Source organism: Fukomys damarensis, unplaced genomic scaffold (genome assembly GCF_012274545.1).
Source record: "Fukomys damarensis isolate Sample0158 unplaced genomic scaffold, DMR_v1.0_HiC HiC_scaffold_14, whole genome shotgun sequence".
Classification (NCBI taxonomy): Eukaryota; Metazoa; Chordata; class Mammalia; order Rodentia; family Bathyergidae; genus Fukomys; species Fukomys damarensis.
This window is the reverse complement of record NW_022900926.1, coordinates 19,860,929-19,872,849: the sequence shown is the minus strand read 5'-3', so window position 1 is coordinate 19,872,849 and position 11,921 is coordinate 19,860,929. Positions and strand designations below refer to the sequence as shown.

The 11,921-nt window shown below is 38.7% G+C and overlaps 1 long non-coding RNA gene across 1 annotated transcript in view; it reads left to right on the top strand.

The window, feature by feature from the left end:
* LOC104863914 overlaps positions 1 to 11,389 on the top strand; it is an 82,273-nt gene extending 70,884 nt beyond the window's left edge. Inside the window, exon 3 of the long non-coding RNA XR_780723.1 lies at positions 11,358 to 11,389. This is a non-coding gene — a long non-coding RNA (uncharacterized LOC104863914). The remainder of the gene's footprint in view (positions 1 to 11,357) is intronic.
* The last annotated feature ends 532 nt before the right edge of the window (positions 11,390 to 11,921 follow it).

The following is an 11,921-nucleotide window of genomic DNA, read 5'->3' as shown; positions in this document are numbered from 1 at the left end:
TTGGTTTTTTGAGACAGGGTCTCACTATGTAGTTGAGGCTAACCTGGAACTCACTGTGTAGCCCAGGCTGGTCTCGAACTCCCAGCGATCCTCCTGCCTCAGCCTCCCAAGTGCTGGGATTACAGGCGTGCACTACCATTCCCGGCTTTGGGCACGCTCTTAAGAGAAGGAAATATGTAGACCTCAAAAGAAGGATAAATTATAAGTACTGGAAAAAAGGAAGTTTTCATAGCAAGGCAAAGGTTAGGCAAGAGGTCAGATCTTTTTCTGGTTTTAATAATAAGCTTTAAAATAGTCAATACCTGGTAGTACACTTTAGTTCAGAAACTTCCTCCTTTTTCTCTGGGTAGGTGGTTACTAAGTTATAAAGACTTTAAGTAGGCAGAGAGCGATGGCCAAAGATGAGATTCGCTCAGACAAGATAATAAATCGAAGTTGTGTCTGTGGGAATAAAGTCATTCATTCATTCACTTATATTCACGTTTTCAGCATTGTTTATTTGATTCTGACCAGTATAGAAAACTTGTGAGAACAAAAGATTGCTTTTATGTTCAAGCAGCTCAGGCCAATAGGGTAAAGGAATAGGAAAATATAAGTAGTTACTATTGAATATGATCAAAACAATTAGAAAATTGTGTACCAGTAGCAGAGTCATCACTGAGCAAGGAGCTCCTGTATGTGGGTCAGGGATTGTTTCATCGTGGAGGTGCTGGCTGAGTTGTTTCCAAAGATGAGTAGGTGGTCACCAACTTAAAAAGGAAAGAAAAGGCATCCTAGGCAGGGGGATTAACAGATGCAAAAGAGTAGAGGTGGGAAGTTTGACAAATGCAGAGAGCTTCAACAGCTACCAGTAGAACTTCAAGGTCTCCCTTGGGAATTTGGATTTGAGGTGTGAAATTGGGCCTGGTGGGATCACACAGGCAAGATTTAAGCAGGTGGAGTCACAAGCTGTTCAAAAGGACAAGAGAATGAACTGCAAGGGGAAAGAGGGAAACAGGGAAAATGTTAGGAGCTTGTGGCCTTTGTGTTTGGTGCTACATGACAAGGGCCTGATTGAAGGTGGTAAGGAGGAAAAGGGAAGGATGTGTTTATTTAGGCTGAAGATAAATTGAGTGTGGGAGTGGAACAAACTAAGATACTTCCCGGGTTTCTGTGCCATTACATGAACTTATGGATACAGAGGGATACTGGCATAAACAAATAATTGTAGTTGATTCTCATTATTTGTGGCAGTTATTTCTATAAAGTTGCCTCAAGTTCTGAATTAGAGTATATTACATTATTGTTCCTAACAGAAGTACAGGATTAACTTCCTTTGAGTCTCTAGTCACAGCATTATTATCAACCTATTGGTCCAAACCTCGTTTTATGGATGCTTCTGTTTAAAGATACCCTATTCAATATATATTGTTGATTCATTAACGTTGAAATTGCTCTCAATAGCACCATATAGTTTATGTCTGAATAAAACTTGCATTTTCCATGTAAGGCACATCGCGTCCTCATATACTTTGGAACACTAGACGAACGTCAGGACTAAACTTCAAGCATTTTAAAATTTCAGAGAGTGAGGGCCAGGAATTTAGCTCAGTGATTCCGCCACCTGTCTTGCAGGTGCAAGGTCCAGAGTTCAATCCCTGGTACCAAAACCAAAAACAAAACAAAACAACCCCCCCAAAAAAAATTTCATAAAGTAAAATCTCCAACAAAGTGCACAAAAAAGTGAGAACCATGGTACCAAACAGGAGGCATAAAAGGTACTTATTTATTGTATGGGAGCTGAAACAAGAAGATAGAATGTGATCTTCTTTAATGTCTGCTAGAATGTGAACTGAGCAGAAGACTCGTATTTTTTGTAGCTCTGCACATGTCCACAAATAGCTGAAACCGACTATTAATTTTTGGGATTACAGGTAACATTATCAAGTATGTAAATTTAGAAATACTGGATGTGGAAATAGTAAAGACTATTTACATCTCCTAAAGAGCATTGCCTTGTTCTACTTCCTGGGAACATTTACTACTGTCCAGCAACTCAAAATTTTTGCCTCTCTGAACACATCTGTGAATGACTACGAAGCATCACAAATTTTAATTTAGGGGATTACAAATAAACTTTGGGGAGTAGGGAAGGCACAAATGTGTGGTTCCCTAATAATAAGGATCCATTGTGTTCATTTAGGATTTGGAAATTTCCCCATTGACGTGCCTTTAAACTATGCAGTTGGTATGTTGTGGAATGAAAGCCAGAGAGATTCGGAATCAGAAAAAGATAGTTGAGATACATTTCTATTCAAATGGCTGGACTGTCTGAGTGGGGATCATTGTGGGACAGAAGAGATTCTTTTCACTGTATGTACATGGAATAAGGACGGAGAAGGAAGAGACTATCAGTTTAGTGCTAGGGACAGGGTTGGCAGTGCAGTGATACTGGAGGAACTTGAGATCCTCATGAGCATCCTCCTGAATTACTTCTCCTCACACCCTGCAGTGGAATTTGGTATAAATTGGGCTCCAGGACACCTTCCAGGAGACTAAATTCAAAGCTATCGCTAGATAAGTGGCTTTCAGAACTAATGCTTCAAGGTGAACAGAGTCTCCTGGAAGGAGGGAGGGTGTGGATTAGAATTCAGCCCTGTGGAGTAGCTATGGCTGACACTCTAGCAGGGAAAATGAGTGAGCTTGTTGCTTTGTCTCATATTCCTTATGTTTCTAAACAACCTCGGCCATTTTCTATAAACCCCAAATGCTCCCCACGTCTTTGCTAGGTTTTTCTTTTCTCCACTATGATCCCATCACCGAGTATATAAGCCAAATATTTAAGATAAACCCGAATCAGATTCAGAATTAGGCCATTAAATATTTCTTCATAGTTTCCTTCTCTCTGTACCGTGTTAGACACTATGCTAGAAGCTGCATATTCAGTGACCAGTGAATTAGGCAAGGTCCCTGCACTCATGGATCTCACAGTTTAGGAAATAGGACACAGGCTGGAAATAGGACAGAATCAGGTTGGTGCCCAGGATACCAGGGGTAAAGTTCTGGTTGGGTCACCATTTGTTGACAACATCGGACAAGTCACTTTAGCTCTTGGATTTGTAACACATTGAGTTTTGATTTCCAGGTTCCCATTTGGCCCTTTACATTCAATACTTCTACAAAATCAAGCACTCTCACACTGTGTTGCAAGATGGTGGCAAACATTATTTCAAACTTGATTATTGTGGGGAAGCGAGACCTAATGGAGATTGTCTTAAGGGAGTTGCAGAAAGCCTTGAGCCACACTGTACATGAACATATCCCCTGTAGAGAGTATCAGGTGATTGTCAGTGCTCACTCTGCAGTTGTTGAACCCTGAAGTATGTGGATTCTCTAGAAGGATTCATTGGACAGAAAGGAGGATGCCAGCCTTGGGAAAAGGGTTTCATAATACCTTGCACAATTTAACACCAGCTGGAGAGTGGAACTTCCACTTCCCATTGTTATGCTCGAGTTTAACTGAATGACTCCATTTGAAAGCCACTGCCCCGCTGTTGTGAAGAGTAGCAGGAGCTCATATATTGTTCAGAATCCCCAGGAACATCTCAGAGACTAGCGACCATGTTCAAAATAGAAAAGTTGAGTTCCTTTACCAGAGGCAAACACAGCACTAGGAATCTGTGGCATGTCAAGCTATTTTGGCATCACAACCCCCTGCTTTTTTAGAAAGGTATCTACTGAAAGCATGAAATGAAGCATGAATTTAAATAAAAATTGTTTTTCAAATAAATATTAGCTGCCCCAGTCTCTAAGTGCCTTCCCTACTATACATACAATGCACAAATCTGGCTCAGGTCTCACTAGCAACTGAAGGAAGCCTAAAGAGATGTTGCCAATAAAAGCACATCACACTTGCAATTAAAGGCCCCAAAACTAACAGGCAAGTTTTTTGTTTGTGGTACTGGGAATTGAACCCAGGGACTTTGCACTGGGCTACATCCCCAGGCCCCTTTTACTCTTATTTTTTGAGACAGGGTCTTGCTATGTTGCCCAAGCTGGCCTTGAATTTGTGATGCTATTGCCTCAGCTTCCTAAGGTGTTGGGGTTACAGGCATGCGCTACCACGCCCCAGCTCACAAGCAAGGTTTTATTTCATTCTATTATGTTTAGGGTAAATACAATCCTTTCTCAAAAGGTACATTTTTAAGGGAGAAATAATTATGCCTGCCACCCTCTTTTTGTTGTTTCAGGGCTAAAGGATGACTACTGAATAATCCATTGTGATGCGCGGAGGGAGGCAGATTGAATCTAAGGGTAGAGCCCAGCATTTGGGCTTGGCATTGCCATTGATTGACTCTAATTTCAGACATTACAATAAATTTGCCTGGCACTTTCCCCAAATGCAAAGAGCAGATCAAAGCAATTTCTATCCTTTTTCTTACCTTATATGCTGATTGATCAGTGGGAAAGTGGATGGAGTTCTTCAAGGGAAGGCTAGGCTTTCAGCACAAGCCCACTGGATACTATTTGCTATGGTCAGAAATGAATTGAGTTACTAAAAAATGCGAGGCATGTGGCTTCCTGGGAATACCTGATCATTATGAAACGTGCCCAAATGGTAATGAGATAATGGCTAAGATTTTAAAAAACCCTGGTAACCTACTTGAAAGAGAGTGTGTTCAAGTTCCTTGGCACTCTCTTCTCCTGTTTTGCTGTGCTAAACTCTTCTGTCTTTTGTTTCTTCCTGTCCACTCACTTCCTCCTATTTATTCACTGCTTCTTCTGCTTCCAGCTTCTTGCTGCCCCACTCCCTAAGTGCTTCTCTGGGTAGAATTCCTGTCATACTCATACATGCAAGGGAATCAGAATGTAAACTCAAGCACTTAGGGCCTAAGAAAGCTGGGTGAATCAGGCAACTGTCTTTTGCTGGAACCTGCGGAAGTGCTGTATTACAATGTTCTAGTTCCCTAAGGAAGAGAAGCTTTTGCCATTCAACAGTGTCACTAATTAAAGGAGAGCTAGCACGGAGGGGCATGTTTGAAGAGATAACAAACAAAACTCCAAAATGAATGTCCTCTCTTAGAATACCAGAAAGAGCTCATTATCAAAGCCATAACACTCAGGAAATGCTAAGATAATGTGGCTTCCATTATTAGTGTTAGTATTATTTTAAAAATGTATGGGGTATCCATGATAAAGTCCATATGTAAAACTGGTCCCCTCTTGTGATTTGACAGACAGGTTCTGCTAAATTTAAGCAGTTTGATTGAAATAGAGACATGGGATAAATGGAAAGGAAACACACTTTCACCTAGTTGGAAAAAAGAATTTTAAAACATTAAGCAAATAATACCAACTCACTTGGTTTTGCTTTTGGGTTTTCATATGTTAGTTTAATTTTAAGTGTATGTGAATTTATTTATCTTTTCTAAAATAAAGATTCTAAGGATTCAATGATCTCTTGTTCTCTGTCACCTTCAAATGTATTCCTCTTACTTCAAAGTCCCTCTTCTGGGTCACAGTGTTTGCAGGTAAACTAGTCCTCTCCCATCAGCTGTTGTGTAGCATTTTGCTAGCTGCTATTGTGGTACTGACCCTAGAGCACGCCTACAATTAGATGCTAGGTCCAGCAGGAGGCCTTCTTTGAAGTTAAGGGCCCCTTCTGGGGTTGTCTTCTCTCGGTAGGAGCTCCTCCACAGTGCTGCCCTTCCTTGTGTGCCTGCCAGTCTCCCACAAGACATTTCTGGAAGATGAACGCTGACTTGCTCACCCTGTGTTTTTAACACCTGCTATGATGATTGATCCTTAGTTGAATAAGTATTTTGTTGCCCAACCTAAAAACAAAGCAAAACAAAACCCACCAAAATTCCCCAAATTGTTTTCTTGTCACTGTTTTTGAAGTAAGCAACTTTAAAAAGCCTGAATGTTAAGCTTGCAATCAAGTTGATCTCTGAATTGCATTCTTGTAAATTGCACATGGGCGTCTCCATGTGCACATTACCTACACATCGTATTATCTCTGCCTAGAATTCGCCCATCAGGCCTGTGGGTGAATTCCTACTCATCCTTTGACTCTCAGCTGGAGTAGTGCTTCCCATCCTACTGTCTGCCTCTCTCCTCCTGCCCACCCAACTTGAAACAACTTCCTTCAATGTGATCACTCAGCACACCTTTTATTGCTCTTTCATGTCACTTATCAAAAGTATAGAATTTTCTTTAATGGGTTGTCATTTCCACTAGGCTGTAAGCAACACACGTACAATTTATACATTTGGTTCAGTATTATATTTCTAGAATAGTATCTGGTACAAACTAGGGTTGCAATAAATAGTTGTGAAATTATGTGTGTTTTTTGCTTTTTCTGTTATATAAAATTTGTAGGAATACACAGATGAATAAGATATTTGTCTATAGTCTTAAGGGATGATTAGTGTTTCTGAGGCCTTCAGGATGAAAAAGACAGTGTTAGGGATGAGAAGGCATGCAGAGGTTTAGAGTTTATGGGAATAATTTTCTTACCGAAGGTTCTATAATAGTATTTCTATAGTAAACATTGCTTAAGATAATTCATGACAGGAAACTGTATTTTTTCCAATAATGCTATTAAAGAAATTTGCACTTTTTTATGGCATAGTAGTATATATGGTAAAAGATGCAGACTATAATTTTTCTAGTTTTATTTTTAATTGACCAAAATTATATATTTATCATGTAAAACATGTTTTGAAATATGTATAAATCGTGGAATGGCTAAATGAAATTAATTAATTTTACTGATTACCTCACATACTTATTTTTTGTGGTGAGTACACTGAAACTCTCCCCTCCTAGCATATATTAAGGGTATAATACATTGTAATTAATTATAGCCACCATGTTACATTTCTTGAATTTACTCCTTTTAATTTGAAATTTTGCATCCTTTGACCAACAGGAATATATGTTGGTTAGCTACATACATAAATTAGGTCTCTTGTAATAAGAGCCACAGGGTCCCCAAGCATTGGCTGCTGCATACCTAGGGCTCAGGATGAGGAAGTCATTGTCTCAGAATATTGCTGAGTAGGAGGAGAAGCTCCAAAGTGCAATTGAAAAGATATTCCATTCAAGGATTTTAAAGAATTCTGGTCCTGGTGGCCCTTCAGTGTGCTGCTAAATTTGGTCTTATTTTATAAATATCAAAATGCAATAATAAATAAAAATTAATTTTAAGAAGTTAAATAAAAAAATCACCTCGCTCTTCAAGACTCTCTAAATTAATTTAGTCTTTAAGAAAACCATAAGTTGCTCTGGCACGTGTTGAAGGATAATCATGTTTAGTCAGGAAGACACTATTCTCTGTTTGCTTTAAGCTATGATAGGCAGCATGGAAATAAACATTTGAAAGTACAACAAGCCAAGGAATTATGTAATAGGAAGAAAAGCAAACACATAAATAATCAAATGAATGCATAAATATTTACAGAGTTTAACTGCAATGGACATCAAAATAAAAAGAAATAGCTTCTTTTCGTATTTTAGCCAGGAAGCCCCTCAGGTAAAGAGATTTCCTAGGGAATGAGACTGTTATGATAACGTGAATCTTGAGCTAAAATGTGCTAGTTACATTCTAAGTTATTTATATGTATTGATTTACTGTGTCCTTAAACTAGCTGGAATGGATGGTATGTTGGGTCACACATATTCCCTGACAGGATCAGGGCATCCACTGTCTTGTCTTCTGAGGCATTATCTACTGACAGCTCACTGCCAAATCCCTTAGACATCGCATTTGGCAGGAAGGAGCTGCCTGGGCAAGGATGTGTCCCTTTTTAGGGACAGTCTGTATCCAATGACTGGTCCATATTTCTTCAGAGCCCTGTGGGATTAGTTGAGACCTCTGTTGCAACTGTTCTTCACTTAAAAGTCTCCCTCTCCTCCATCTTTCTTCTCTCACTGGCTTCTGGTGTTCTAAGAGCACCCCCTACACAAATTTCTACCTCAGAATCTGTTTCCTGGGTAACAGATGAATAACACCAAACTTCTTATTTTCCCATTGTAGATTAAGGAATATGAGGCAAAGGGGAAGTGCAATGTGCTCACAGTTGAGCCAAGATACAGACCACAGAGGTCTAGGTCCAGAAGACGTGTGCTCAGCTATGGTGCTCTCTCAACAGGACTGTGACCGTGCTGGCTCTGCCATTGTCTTGGACTTCATTTTCCTCTGTGTCCTCTCACCTTCTCCTGTCTTAGTCACACTGGCTTTCCTTCAGTCTCCTTTGCTCATCATGAATGAGTGAGCAAATTACGAGGGGTTCAGACAGGGGGGCTCATATATTAGAACTTTGGATTGAGAAGATTAGAATTTACTAGAGGAATTTGACTATAGCAAGAAGAGGAGGAAGTAAAAAGTAACTGATATTATGGTTAATCAATAATAATTTATGAAATATAAATCTGAGGTTTTCAACTTCAGGACAAAACATTTTATGCTCAGCATAGTACTAAGTTCTTATTGTGAGACTTACAGAAAATAATATTTGTGTCCTTTGGAAATTTATGGTAATTTTGGAAAGAGAAAAAGACTATACAAGAAAAAAAAGGATAATAGAAGATAATGTAATGTGTAACCAAGAGGAAGATAGTGTGGCATGTTGTCAATGTGTTTGTGAGAGTATGTAATAAAATTAGAATTTTTTTCTACAAAAATATGGTGAGAAGAAATTAATCAGTAAAATTAATTGAAAGTGTTGACTCTTACATTTATTTTTGTAATTGAAAAGGGAAGGAACATACTGACAGAAGAAACAGGTAGAAATCAGTGTGAAGAGAGCACTGTCTCACAACATTTCTATGAGTTAGGTGTTATTATCAGGATTTATAAGAAAGCTGACATTTAAAGAGTAATGCTATTTTGGGGGCTTACTAAGCTGGTGAACCATGGAGCTAGGACCTGAGCCCCAAAATAACTATCTTTTGGATCACAAGGTTTGTGGTGATATGGTAGAACAGGTGGGCCAGGTGTATATTAAAATTGGAGGCCAGAAGAGTTTAGATAAATCCATTAGGCAATCAAGAGCCTTCATCATCAAGAAGAGGTTTAGAAGTTAAAGTGATGTGAATTTGACTTTAGCTGTTATCATTACTGGAAAAGTTGCTTACTGTCTTAGTTACTTTCTTGTTGCTAGGACCCTACCTGACATCCACAAGTTAAAGGAGGAAAGGTTTATTTTAGCTCAGTTTATGGCAGTTTCAGTCCACCGTCAGCTGGCTTCAAAGCAGGGTGGAACAGCAGAGGGGCACTGCAGAGGAGAAACAGTCCGTAGCAGGTCAGGCAGGAGCAAAGAGATTTCCTTCTTCTACCCCTTTTTATTCCATCTAGTCTGCAAGCTATTGGTTGATGCCACCCACACCAAAGGTGGGCCTTCCCTTTTCAGTAATTCCACCATCCACACAGAACTATGCTAAACCGAACAGTGGACTAATCCATACACACACCCGTGATCTCGTCACCTCCCCAAGGTCCCACTTAGGAGCATGTGAGACTTTGGTGTGACATCTAGATATAAGCCATAATAGTCATTCTAAGTCTCAGTTTTCTCTATTGTAAAGTGGAAATAAGACAACTGTTAGCAATGATTAAATACAATGTTAATGTAAATTAAATATAATGCTTTATAAACAGTTTTGTTTGTGTAGTACCTAGTATGATTATAGCAGATACTCAGCTGGTCATTGGTATTATTTTAGTGAGATTCTTAAGCTACACTGAAGACATCTGGTAAAGATGAGAACAGAAGAGAAAAAAGGAAAATGCCATATACTTTTTTTTTTTGTGTGTGTGTGTGTGTGTGTGGTATTGGGATCAAACACAGGACCTTGTGCTTGCGAGGTAGGCATGGTGCCATTGAGCTAAATCCCTGGCCTAGGAAAACACCATTTGAAGAAGGTGATGATTATAAGATGTACTAAGACTAAACTAGAATGGGATAGAAGGATTAAAAGCAGGGAAATTTAACACCAGTACTTACGATTTCCTAGTCATTTAAAGAGAGGCAGTAAAGGTTGGCTAAGTTGGGCAATGCTTATGAGACATAAAGGAAAGAAGCCCAGGTGACACCACTGAGAAAGAATCAACAAGATTCTGTGCATAGAGATGAAGAGAAGAGACAGTTAAAGCCAGCTTGATAAGCAGAAGACCACAAAGCTGAGAAAGAAATTACCATTGAGGGAAAAAATGGGGGAATTAAGGGAGGTCCAGTACTTGGTGAGGTGAAGATGAGTAACATATGTGAGAAAGATTGAGAAGAAATCTGACAAATGCAAATGAAATTTTAAAAAGTCCGTGGTTCCATTAATGTTGACCTTAAGAAGTGGGATTTCTGGTTGAAGCTTTCCTAGCTCTGGTTCTGAGGTAAAAAGAGCTCAGAAGTGTGGCTACCTAGAACAGGTATCATCTTTCCACGAAAAGAAACTGCAGCCATAGGATTGGGTTAGGATATCACAAGTTGGATGGATTTACTGTAAGAAGGACCATAACACATTCATACATGGAGATCACATGATTGCAGGTTCTGTCTTCTCACAAACTAAATCCTTTCCTCGGTGGGATCAGTGGTCCACATCTTATGGAGCATACAAATTCAAGACTGACCCAGTGATTTTTCCGTGTCTCCATTTTGGAAATTGTTTTAGAATAAAATTTTAAAGTCATCACATCACTTCTATTCTTTTGCTTTAGGGGCAGCCTAGTGGAGTGTCTGCCAACACAAAGAGGTTAAAAAAAAAAATCCCAGCTATTTCTGTTTCTCCAAATGGCTAAATAAAGAAGCCACTTATTCATTTAGAGGAAAATGACACTTCACAGAGGCCAAATGTATTTCTGTAAATTGTGAAGTATAATAATATTGTTCCATTTAAGTTCTTTATGCTCTCTGTATAGAGGCCAACCTGACCTTATACCACCAGTATAGTAGGGGAAGAAAGATGTTGTTGTCAAAATGTTCTTACCTAGAAGAAAAATGTCACAAATAAGCAGTTTCCAAAACTCTACAGAAGCTAGGAGCATCACTTTATTTCTTTAAACTGATGAATTTGTAAATTGAGAAACTATAGGGAGCTGGAATCAGGGAATTTGAAAGTATCAGCCATGCTGAGTCAAGTGGCCCTTTCTCAGAATTTAACATTTCTTATGTTCTAATAACAAAGCTCAAATCCCTCAGGCAACTAGTCCTAAAATAATTTCATTATAGGCTCATTAGAGGAAGATAACTTTGAGCTCTTAAAATGTATTTATTGTACTGAATATTGGTGATAACTTCCAGAAGATTTTCCTAGAATTTGCCTGCTCTAAGAAACCCCAGATTTTAATTAAGGCCCACCTATTTCCTTTCTTTCAGACTAAGCAAGTAAGATGAAGAACAAAACCCCAGGAGAAGTTTCTCCTTAGTCCATCTGTGAGCCATAATGTTGTCTATTAATGAGTTTTTAAGTATATAGTGAAAAAAATTATTTCTGTATTTAGTAAAATATATTAGAAATGGAAGAAGAAAAACTCAAAGGCGTACTTAAAAATTCAGTTAGATTGGCTGTGGGGTTGGCATAAAATTAGCTTGCGTGGAGACTTTTTTCCTCCCCTTAAATGTTCAAATTTTATTCTCATCCATTAATATAAATGTTCATGCTGAAAGATCAATAAATGCCTGGAAGCTGTTTTCTTTAAATGCAATTTTTCCTTACTTAAGGAAACAAAAATACATTGGGGAAAGGAATAAAATACAATTTCATGCCCATTGACCAGGCATACACTCATGCTACCTGTAACTCTCTTGGGGAACATTTCCTATATGAGGAATCCAAATTTTTATTCTGTAATAGATTCATTATGCTCTGCTTGACTCAAAGGGCAAGATACAACTGCACTTTTTTTTCATTGATGATTGCAATGCATGCTGGTCAAGCTT